This window comes from Cervus canadensis, chromosome 28 (assembly GCF_019320065.1).
Source record: "Cervus canadensis isolate Bull #8, Minnesota chromosome 28, ASM1932006v1, whole genome shotgun sequence".
NCBI classification, from domain to species: Eukaryota; Metazoa; Chordata; class Mammalia; order Artiodactyla; family Cervidae; genus Cervus; species Cervus canadensis.
The window spans coordinates 8699617-8710621 of NC_057413.1; positions in this window are offsets into that span (position 1 = coordinate 8699617).

The window sequence follows — 11005 nt, forward strand, 5'->3', positions numbered from 1 at the left end:
GATCGCAGAGCCCCAGGATGTGCTTCTTAATCTGTCTGCAGCGGCAGTTGCGACCTGCCTTGTCGTCACCGCCTTCTCCCTGTATGTGGAAATAAAATGACCCGCCAAATGAGACGTGCGAAGCAGCTTCCTGAGAATTTGCTGTACAAGAGAGTCGTCCCCACTGGCGCGTCTATTTTGGCAGAAACTCAAAAACAGGAGGGAAAAGGTTGATAGTGGGAAAAGGGGAAGGCTCCAAGTGTGCCCTCGTCGGAGGCTGTAGGCACGGGGGAGCTACAAGTAGATGAGAAGCCGGGCCTCCTGTGTGATCCCTGTTAGTCATGTCTGGCTTTCCCTGGTTAGTCCTAAACTGAAAGCAAAGATAAAGATTAGGGAAGCTGTAAGTTATTAATCAAGCCCAGGTCAGTTGTTAACAGTAGTTAGTCTTAAGCTTCCTGGGTTGTAAAGAAAGCTATTAGTCAGGCTGACTTCCTAGGCTTGTTGTAGATAAGGGGCTAGTTTTTTAGGCTTTTATATATGGTGGACCATGGTCTGTATATTGCCTCTCAGATAAAACACTGTAAAAATGAATTATGTGAAAAATGAAGTTTAAAAAAACAAGGTAAACTCCAACATTTTAGACTCCGCAGACAAAATTACTCTTTAATATAGCTATTAAAAGTTCATGAACACTTTCTCTGCTTACCTGTCACAGGCCAGCACTGGTTTCCTGGACACCCCTCTGAGCAGACCCACTCAGTGGGTTTTTAAACCATTTTGGTTTGAGAGGAGCTGTCACTGAGCCAGGTTTGTTTTGCCCAATACATAGCAAGCCAAACGCTGAGACACCTAGGTTTCAGCAGGGAGAGGGAGCACCAGTCTCAAACTGCTTCCCTGAAGGCAAGAGGCTTGGGGTGCCTGCGGGCTAAAAGATAAAGAGGCCAGGTGGACTGAGGCGTGGGGAACGTAGGGAAAGGTGATTGGGAAAAGGTGTGGGATGGTCATTCTGACCAGGTGTAACTAACCTATAGGCCTTTGCACGTTCAAAAGATCACAGGGCAGACACTCACACATGCCCTGTTGGAGGGTTGGTGGTCCAATCCAGTCTTAACCAGCTCAACTTGAAGTAGACACAGCTGACTCCAGGTTCCTGCAAAACAACTCGGGCAAACATCATACTGTTACAAGTCAGTGTGCCCGACAATACACAGTGAGGCCAGACAACACGGAAATCTTAGTGTTTGAAGCAGAGAAAGGTTTTTTGCAGGGCCATGCAAAGAGACAGGTGGCTCATACCTTAAAAAGCGCTTTTAGAGGGAAGGTAAGGGAGGGACGTGGCTCATTTTTTAAAACTTCTTGGTGTGGGATCCTTCGTTCCTGCAGTTGTCCATGTAGGTCAGGTCACGCTGTTGCTGTAAACCTCTAGCAGTTAGGTAACAAAAGTTATCCTGTCCTACAGTTTTTTATCTAAAGGTATAACACTTTTAAAGATAACAAGACCCGTAAGCAGAGCAACATCATTACCCTGCGTTTTACTTGTTCAAGGTCCCAAGGCTCCACTTTCGCCCTCTGAAGGCCAGGTCCTGGCTAAGAGGAGGGGGTCCCTGCATGGTTGTGTACCCTTCCTGAGAGCACTTGTCCAGCACCCAGTCTGGGTCCTCCTGCCAGTCCCCAAGCCTAGCTAAAGAGGCAGCTTTCAGCTGATGGCGCCCCCATAACTAGGTCCCCAGGCCCTGCCCAGCCGTCATCCCTGAGGGAGCTAGATTCCCAGCACCCAGCCAACCCTCAGACTCCTCAGGACCCCTAAAGAGGGGGCCTGGTCCCATGGACTGAGACTGAGGGTGACCCCTGCCTCGAGGACCACCACGATGCTGCCGGTTGGCAGAGTGGGACCTCTAACAGCCACACACTGGCAGTCTGGCGCATGCACTAAGGGCTGCCTACCAGCCCGGCCCTGATAGGTCATCATTTGGGCCACGTGATGCTCGGAGGATACATGGGCCTTAAAACGACCTTGAAAAGTGAAGACAGGTGAAACAGATTTGACCCATGGTTTCAGTCCACCTAAAGAGGAGTTAGTTCCATTAAGGGAGCTGCTTCCCCAAGAGCCCAAATCTGTATGGAGCAGAGCAGACAGGGGCCAAACTCTATAGGTGGTTTGGTCGCTAAGCCGTGTCTGACTCTGTAGCCTGCCAGGCTCCCCTGTCCATGGGATTCTCTAGGCAAGAATACTGGAGTGGGTTGCCATTCCCTTCTCCAGGTAATCTTCCTGACCCAGGAATCAAACCCAGATCTCCTGCATTGCGGGAAGCTTCTTCACTGACTGAGCTAGGAGGGAAGATTAAAGATTAGAAGCTCTAGAGGGCATCTTAGAAATCAACAATGCAAAAGTCAGTCGTTAGGGGTCAGCCAGCTTGTCATGTAAGGGCTACACAGAACTTTAAAGAAGCCTGTGATGATTGAATGCAAACATTGATGCTCCACCCTCCACCGTTACCATCTTTAGTTCTTCAGCTCTGGGGTCCTAAGCCTTGCTTAGGCAGTCCTTCTTCACATTAGCAAGTAGAAGGAGCTTTGCTCCTTCAAGTCTTAACTTTCAAGAATTCCATGTACTTCATCTGAACCTTGGACCTGTCACTAACTTTTACAATCTTCTTTTTCTTACCTTTAAAATAGAGCTGACAGTGGTGATGACATCACAGAGGTATTGGAAGGATGAAATGAGAAGGTGTGTAAGATGCTTGGCAGGGTGCCTGGGAATCATCTGCTATTAGCTAAATGGTGACAGAACCTGGTAGCCTTGAACGGTCATTCACTGTGCTATTGCAGATAAGTGGAATATATGGGTTTCCCAGGTGGCTCTAGTGGTAAAGAATCCACCTGTCGAGGCAGGAGCTGCAGGAGATGCCGGTTCATTCCCTAAGTCGGGAAGATCCCCTAGAATAGGAAATGGAAACCCACTCCAGTCTTCCTGCTTGGAAAATTTCGTGGACACAGGAGACTGGCGGGCTACTGTCCATGGGGCCTCAGTCAGACATGACTGAACGACTGACCATCCACACGTACACAGAACTAAGTCACTTGGAGGCTACTCTTACCTGGCAGCCAGAGTGACCCTTTAAAAACAACCCTTTTCTGCTCACTATCCTGTGCTAGTCCCCATTTGGCTCAGAGCAGAGACCAGTCTTCTCCGCATCTGCCTCCTCTTACCCTGTCGAATACTGGGGACCCTACTGTGTTAGGACCTTCTCTAGTTCCTTCTCCCTGCCCCAAATGCTATGTCCCCAGAGAGCCACGCAGCCTGTTCCCTGACCTCAATTTTGATCAAACGTCCCCTCCAAAGCTCTATGCCAACCACCGTACCCAAAATGGCAAACCCATTACCAGAATCTCAAGCTCCCCACACTCACCTCCACTCTTCCTTTCTTGCGCCGCACTGATCTTAATCTTCACAGGCAATACAGTAAGATTTTGCAGGATTGGAAGAAAAACTTTAAAAGTCACAGGTGCACTTCGTTTGAATGGATCCCTTGCCAGCCTCACCCCTTACTGCCTTGTAACCTGACTGCCCTCTGGTGGTTAATAATTCTTACTAAAATGATGAAAATGATTGCACAAAACAATCCAGCTTCAAGATCAAAAGGGACTCAGAGGTCAGCCTGTTCCATTCAACGTGATGGGCCTGAGAGTTAAGACTTCAGGGTATGAAAGCAGCAGAAAGTGTTCAGGAATGGCGTCGCATCATTTTAAATTCACCTGTGGTAGGGTAGTAATTATCAGTTACCGTCAACCTCAGCCACCTGCCCCGCTTTTTTTAAGAGATAAGGCAATGGAGACCCAGTGAGGTTATAGCTGTGAGACAACTGTCTTCATTTTAAGCAGTAACCAAAATTAACATAGTAAAAGAAAAGTCCATTAAAGTATGATTGGGGAACATGTGAATTCAGGTAATTGACATATCAAATCACATCTCCAAAACATCTGAAGAGGGACAAATCTGGATGGTTCTGGGGGCTGATTTTCGCCTTCATTTTGACTATTAGGTGGAGAATTTGTTCAGCAGGTCTGAGTTAGCTAATCACATAGGCAGACACCAGCTAAAGGGCCCAGAGGCTCCCCTGCCTGACCAGGGAGCTCCCCTTAGTGTCAGAGCAGATCTGTGCTTCACCCCAACCCCATCACTATAAATATGTGAGAAATTAAGGGCACTGCTCCCCACCCCCACCCTGCTTGATTGCAATCTTGGCCACAGTGCCTGTTCACCCTCTAAGCCTCACCTAAGCTGTGGAATAGAATTGCATAGACTGCACTATTTTCTACTTGTAAAATTTTCCTTTAATAAAGTCTACTTTCCGCTCACTGGTGGCTCAGACAGTAAAGAATCCACCTGCCAATGCGGGAGACCCGAGTTCAATCCCTGGGTCAGGAAGATCCCCTGGAGTAGGAAATGGCAACCCACCCCAGTATTCTTGCCTGGAGAATTCCATGGACAGAGGAGACTGGTGGCTACAGTCCAGGGGGTCGCAAAGAGTCGGACATGACTGAGCGGCTAACACACACACAAAGCCTACTTTATTGTTTTTATTCTTTTTTTGCCTACCTTATTCTTGCATCATGTGGCACTGGCGGTGTGGTTTCATGACCCTTTGTTGGGATATATAACTGTATACAGAACTGTCCTGTTAGAGGGAGGGGATATTACTTTACCTGTCAAAACTGGGAGCATATTATTACATAGATGTGATTATAGACTTCCAATACTGTCCTGGTATATGGAAACCCCTGGTCAGAGGTCAGATATTGCTATGGGTTTATTTAACAAATTCAGTTCAGTCGCTCAGTCGTGTCCAACTCTTTGCAACCCCATGAACCGCAGAACGCCAGGCCTCCCTGTCCAACACCAACTCCCAGAGTCCACCCAAACCCGTGTCCATCGAGTCAGTAATGCCATCCAACCATGTCATCCTCTGTCATCCCCTTCTCCTCCTGCCCTTAATCTTTCCCAGCATCAGGGTCTTTTCAAATGAGTCAGCTCTTTGCATCAAGTGGCCAAATTGTTGGAGTTTCAGCTTCAACATCTGTCCTACCAATGAACACCCAGGACTGATCTCCCTTAGGATGGACTGGTTGTATCTCCTTGCAGTTCAAGGGACTCTCAAGAGTCTTCTCCAACACCACAGTTCAAAAGCATCAGTTCTTTGGTGCTCAGCTTTCTTTACAGTCCAACTCTGACATCCATACATGACCACTGGAAAAACCATAGCCTTGACTAGTCAGACCTTTGTTGGCAAAGTAATGTCTCTGCTTTTTAAGATGCTATCTAGGTTGCTCATAACTTTCCTTCCAAGGAGTAAGCATCTTTTAATTTCATGGCTGCAATCACCGTCTGCAGTGATTTTGGAGCCTAGAAAAATAAAGTCAGCCACTGTTTCCCCATCTATTTGCCATGAAGTGATGGGACCAGATGCCATGGTCTTAGTTTTCTGAATATTGAGTTTTAAGCCAACTTTTTCACTCTCCTCTTTAACAAGTAATGAATCCATTACCACTGGTAATTATTTGGCCTTTGCCCTCTTTTATATTTTGCATGAATCTTTGGCCCTTTTGTGTCAAGATGACACATAAAGTCAGATTTTCTTTTTCTTTATGTTTCAGTAGGTTGGTAGGTTGTATATTTCTAGGAATTCATTTCTTCTACATTGTCCAATTTGTTGCCATGTAATTGTTCATAATATTCTCTTTCATTTCTGCTTTTATAATATTCATGTCTTCTGTCTTTTACTGTTAGTCTAGCTAAAGTTTGACAGTTTTCTTTATCTTAAAAAAATAGATCTTAGTTTTATTGATCTTTTCTACTGTTTTTCTGATCTCTATTTCATTTATTTCTATTCTTATCTCTATTATTATATCCTTTCTGTGTTAACTTTGGATTTGGTCTGGTTTTTCAGTGTTTGTTTTTTTTTTTCTTGCTAGTCCCTTAGGTATAGAACTAGGTTGTTTATTTAAGATCTTTCTTTTTCTCAGTGTAGACCTTCGTCAGTGTAAACTTCTTTATTGAACTACTTTTGCTGAATCGCATAGGTTTTGGTATGCTGTTTTTATCTTCATGTGTTTCAAGATATTTCTTGATTTCCCTTTTGAGTTCTTAGACTCATTGATTATTAAGGAGTGTGTTGTTTAATTTCTATATAACTGTGCTTTTTTTTTCATCTGTTTTCCTCTTGTTATTGATTTCTAGTTTCATACCATTGTGGTCAGAAAAGATGGTGGCTGGGAGATAAATCTGTCCTTCTGGTTCTGTGTCTTGGTTGGAGGCAAAGGGCCCAAAATTATTTTTAATCTTATCACTTTCTTGATTAAGTCTCCAAATTTCAACAAAAAGTTTTGTGAGAAAAATAGTTTAAGAAGAAATTTACCCAAGTGACAAGGCATTTGCTAAGGGCGGCCTGAGTCGCGTGGAAGAAAGGCCATAGCACTTGAGCACTGTGGCTGCAGTGATGGGTGAAGACACCGTGGCGGGAAGGACATTTGAGCTGAGAAGTATTTTTGTAGAAATGAGGGTATTTTTGACAAAACAAACAGTACCCACTAACCACAAAGGAAATGACAGTGTGTCTGTGAAGAATGGGAGCTGGCTTGATGTTGAGGCAGTCCCAGCGCAGTTTGGAAAAGAATTTCCAGATACAGAGCATTTCAGAAGGGAGTGAGTTTATTGAGAACAAAGAGCAGAGATCACATGGGCACTGTGAGCACAGTGAGACGACCTCCCGACAGACCAGGGAGAGTCGACACTTTTCGTGGGTTAATAGCCAAGTTTTAAAGCCTCAAGACAAAGAAAATTCCTGCTGGAAGTTTGGCGTTAGGTGATTGATTGGTTGGGGCGCTATAGAATGTTTACGGGAGTGGGCATCTTTCCCTAGTTGTGGGTTAGGAAGTTTGTAATGATCAGGCATTTTTGGCAACAGGTACAAAGGGTCAGCTTCAGAAGTCAGCGTCAGAGGTGACCTTGGTTCTGAGCTCCACACCTGTGGCCTCAGGGGGCAGGACTCAACACCTGGGTAGCTGTGTGGGTGTCACCAGAGATACGGCTTGAGAGCAGGAAGGGTCAGATGGAGAAGGTCCAAGAGCTGGGACCAAGTGTGGCCGGTGGAGCGGTGACCAGATCAGAAAGACTTGGTAACCGTGGGTGTCAGAGACCTGGAAAGGGAGAGGCTTGGAGGCAGGAGGGCCTCTATCTGGAGGTGCAGAGCAGCTGAGAGGATCGGAGAGGTCACAGCTAACCTGGGGCTTGAGAGTGAACCTGGGGCATGGGGCATGCCCCATGATACGTGGGGCATGAAAAATCAAAATGAGGGAGTCAGCAAGCAGCAGGTTGGCGAACTGGTCACATTTGCTTGCAAATCAGCAGAGCTTGAGGCAACAACAAGTCTGCATTTTATGGAAAGTCCGGAAGCAGTTATAGACTCTATGTGTGCGTGCTAAGTCGCTTCTGTCTTGTCCAGCTCTTTGCAACCCCGAGGACTGTAGCCCGCCAGGCTCCTCTGTCCATGGGATTCTCCAGGCAAGAATACTGGAGTGGGTTGCATGCCATATGAAAATGCAAAGTTATAAGGTTAAAGGCACCATGAAGAACAAACTCTAGGACATTCAATCAAATCCTACACAAGGTACAAAAAGACAACTTCCCCCAACTTGGGGTGAGGTGTTGCCAGTCTTCTGCAGCTAAAACTCTGCTCGGCGCAATTCTCACTGGAAACAGCAGAGGGCAGCAAGAGCAGGCAGTTGGGATGCTTTTAACTCTGAGGTGAGCAGAACTTCATGCCTAAGCAGCTGTTGGGATTCTGCTGGGTTTCCACCAAGATCTGGCTTTCCAGGGGCTGGGGGAAGGCAAGATGGACCCCCGCTTGTCAGGTAGACCACAGATCTATCTTCGTGCCGATGGAAAGGCTGAGCAAGGCAACAAAGACCTCTTTACTCCTTCAAGTAAGAAGAATCATAGCTAAATGCATTGAGTGCCTCATGTTCTGAGAGCTGTATGCATCTTATGTCCAATAACTAGTATCTTTAAAAAAAGGAAGCAGTTGGTGTTATTATTACCTTCCATATTTTATAGGAAATAAATTCAAGTGGATGCAACTTGTAAATGGTTGCTATCTGGCTCTAGAGTCTGCACACTTAACCTACGTTGTGTTACCCTCTCTGTGAAGTTGTACTGTTGTGTGTGTGTGTGTGTGTGTTTGCTCTTTGGAGCATAGTTTTTGTCAGCTGTTTAGATTTAGGGTAAAGGGAGGAACTTGCAGGTGTTTTTGATCTTTCTTATTAAAACCCTGTAAGGCAGTAACAAGATTGCTGGACCAGAGTTACTTTAAGCGTGGTCCTCTGACTAATGCTGGTCCACGGGCTGTGTGTGATGGTCTGCAACCCAGTAAGTACAGAAATTCAGAGCACAGCCTCAGACACTGACACCAGTTTGAGAGAGTCATTTTACGCCTGTTGAATCTAATAATAAAAATTAAGGGCTTGTATTTGTATGTCTTTTTATTTCATTTTCATTTTTAAATTTTTATTACATATTTCATATTTTATTTCATTTTCTAGTAACTCATATTTATTGCATTTGAGAAGACGTAAGTCCACAACAGATAGGAATTAAAAAAAAAAACAACTGGTTCTTTGCCACAAGACTGCATAAGGAGCACTACAGTGGAGTCCATACCACAGGCATAAGAGTCTGTAGGGTTTTAGATCTGTTCCTTTTACCGGGGAAATGAACACACAGCACAAGGATTAAAAACAGGGAGGAGTTTTTTCAGTAAATGCTCCAACCGCTCCCCTGATGGTCATGATTAAAATATAATGAAGGAGGAGGAGGTAGAAGTAGAGGAGGGAGGAGAATAATGAAGATGGAGAGAAGGGGGAAGGAAAAAGCTTAATAAGACTTTTATTATTAAGTCTTAGTAAGGAACAGGATCCTCCCCACTTCTGATAATGACCCAGGAAAAACACAAAATTATAAAGGAAACAGATGGCGTGTGGAATCTTTTTGTTCAACACCTGCCCTTAGGTATTGCCGAAGCATCTTTCACACATTTGATACAGCAAAATATCCAGACATCCATGAAATAACCAGGTTTCACACTGATTTATTCCTAGTCATCTATCATGAAAAATACTTGATTTTCAGGTGAAAGAAGAGCCCTTGGCCTCTTTCAAGCTTCAGCATCAAAATGTTGCTGTCTAGGAATGTGGGAGAGAATTCTAGGAGAAGTGGCATTTCTCAGAGGAAAACAAAAATAGAGACAAAAAAGAGCTTGTTAAGGCAGAGGTAACATTTTTAACTGGGGCCATGGAATGTGTTAGAGGAAAACAGGAAGAAAATGCAATGTTCTTTGTTCACTGGCAGACGTTTTCCTTAAGGAAATCAAGGGGGAAAATGCTCAGCTCTGCCTTGACTCGGGAGCACCTGTCGGGCCTTGCAGAGAGACGCCCATCCATGTCATATGATTTGCAAGAAGTGAGAGTCAGCAGTGACTTGGAGGTTTGAGCCTGAGCAGCTGCAGGGGAAGAGGGCAGGTAGAGGCTTGGGAGGAGAACCTGGACACTGGTCAATTTGGGACCTAGTGATTCGGAGACGTCTCTCAGACATCCAAGCGGAAATGTCACGTAGATGATTGAGCACAAGTCTGGAGATGTCAGTTAAGCTCCTCTCAGCTCCAAATCCACTTTTCAGTGCCTGCTCTGTGATAACAGAGCCAAACCCTGTAAACATTTGCATTTTGCCCTCTGGCATGATACTGGGTGTTCTCAGCAGAGCGCGCTGGCAGGACGCTGCAGCAGCACAAAAGGGTTTCTCCTCCTGATTTTGGTGAGCACCTCTGAACGGGCGCTTGCACTGTGCGCGGCACCGGCAGAGCTCAGCTCCCGCAGCGGATGACAGCAACGCCAGCGCCTGGGGCAGCGAGCGGCACCGGACACCCCTCACGGATGGCTTCCTCCAGGGCCGTGGGCAGCTCTGCCGCTGTTGACATAGTACTGCTGATACACTGGTACCGCCTGGCAACCATTTCCCCATCTTCCCTCAGCCTCCTAATCTCATCACTCACTGTCAGGGGTGGAGGGTGAGAGGCAGAGAGAAAAAACTTCTCCTGTTTCCTGGGAAGAAGAAAGTGAGCATACCAAAATAAAAAAGTAAATAAGCAACTGACTCAGGAAACACTTTCTCCATCCTGGCTCACTCTGTTGTTGTTGTTGTTGTTTTTTAACAGGAGTCTTTACGTCAGCATGGTGGGGTGGACGAACCCCATGAAGATTCATCGCAGGCTGGTTATTGTACAATTTGTGCAGAGTCAGGGGAAAGAAGTGGGGGTTGGGAGGAGTCGAGAGGTACGGTGAGCAGCTGAGGAGAAGTGAAAAGAATCAGATGTCCGTGAACATGGGGGCACTGGGCTGAACCTGCAAGGGGGCTGCCTCCAGATGGACTTCTGAGTGCCCTCTGGAACACTGTAGGGCAAAGAAAGAATGCAAATCACCACACTGCTTCCTTTTTGGTGTCTGTTTGTCTGAGTAACAGGTTCCTTTAGACTTGACTCATATTTGTAAATACTACAAAAATACAAAATTGGCCAGCTTATAATCTGGAGATGGTTCATCCTGGAGGAAGTAAAATCAAAACATTAATATTAGCAATACTATGCTGAAGAGCAGTTCCAACCTTTTAAAAGCTCTTAGAATCTAAGATGATTTTTGGGGGGAGGCTGGGAAAGACTTTAAGAGATTATCAACTAGCTCTCTGACTTGAAGAAAGGAAGGAATTTTGAATCTAGTTTGAGAGATGAGAGAACTGAACCCTAGGAAGACGAGAGGATTTAATTTTACTGAAGTCCAGCAGCAAGTGAGGTGGAGCAGGGCTTAGAAATCCAAGTGTCCCCTTCTGGCAATGCTCTGTCTTACCTCCTGTTGCCTCTGGCTGATGAGTGACCACGATGAATTACGAGGAATAAATTCCTTCTGTGCTGGGAGGAGGGCG